A 1,429-nucleotide genomic window follows, 5' to 3' on the forward strand; every position below is an offset into this window, starting at 1 on the left:
TGGGAATTGTTTCTATCTATGCCTTTTGTTTTTGCACTGCTTTTAGCACAGCCAATTTTTTTTAGATTTACAGAAAGCTGCTCTCTGAACAGTCAAATACTGTAGAAAGACTTTTCCCCAAAGGCTTTCCCTAATTGATTCTAAAGTCCCTTGCTATATAATTATATATTTGCTAGGTCACTTACTTTACTTATACCCAAACAATGCACTGCTAACAGAGTGAGAACAGCACAGACTAGGTCTATCTTACTGCTTGAGAATGTGACTTTGTGCCGCTTTTGCAAAACTCAGCCACTTATCAAAGTATATACTAGTTAGTTAAACCCTTGTCCTTCTACCCTCTGTAACTGTATTGACCACTAGGGTGTTATGTCATTGCCCACAATATTCACGAGAAGAGTTTTAATCTTCAGTAGAAATTACTAACTAAAGTGGTTCACTTCAATTCCTAGTTTTCTTACCTGAACAGACATAGTGATTGCTGCTACCTCTCTCAATCGTCCATCTATATTCTTCTCGGAATGCCTATCTTGGGTGCCTAGCTGAGCCGGTCGGGTAAGGAAAGCAGAAGTGTTATGGAACTTTCGTCTTTCCTGTAGGAAAGGAGAAGGCCTTCTGATAATAAAACCAAAACAATCTTGCAGATGTCAAGGAGAAGGACAACAGATGTTAAGATTCATGAAGAGTGGACCAAGAGGAAGAGCATAAGCTGCTGCAAACATTCATCATGAATCGTGCAATTTACTGCGGAGTAAGAAAAATTGTACAACCAATCCCAGAGAGTAACGGCATGTATCTGGCTGATCAATCTCACAACTGTCATAACATTTAGCCAAGTGTGTCCACCTTGTGATGTCGGTCTTCTTTTCAGACTCCCCTAAACATAACCACATAATCGAGTAATTTGACATTTGAGCCTGCACATATTACTCAGCATTTCTCAAATCAACACACCTCTCTTCTATCCACATGGCTGGGTAGGCCTCTTAGAGTCATTGTCATGTTGGTTTCCCTTTGAAGTCAATAACTCCCTTCTTCTAGCTGTTGAGGTAGTCATGCCATGAGTCCTTATTCTAAGAAACGAATCAGCCATACTCCCGTCCCAAATGAGATTGAGATAGACCTGTAGTGCACTTCTGTTGATAAACAAGAACAAAAGAAGTTGAGCATTTTGTGTGGATTTGTATTTGTTAACTAAACTGACTGGTCTGGTCTCTTTAGAACCAGAAACGTGCTGAAGCAGGAATAGACCATGCAAGTAAATCTAGCTATATGTGAAAGGCCCATGACCTTCAGGAAAAAGTCACTCATTAGCCCCCAAACAATGCAAATCATCAAAATCAAGTTTGCAATTTAGTTGAAGGTGCTCACTGTCTGCCGCCAAATTAATCATTACTAACACTCACTCAATAATATATCACTCAATGGT

The sequence above is a fragment of the Triturus cristatus genome, chromosome 4_1 (assembly GCF_964204655.1).
Source record: "Triturus cristatus chromosome 4_1, aTriCri1.1, whole genome shotgun sequence".
In the NCBI taxonomy this organism is placed as follows: Eukaryota; Metazoa; Chordata; class Amphibia; order Caudata; family Salamandridae; genus Triturus; species Triturus cristatus.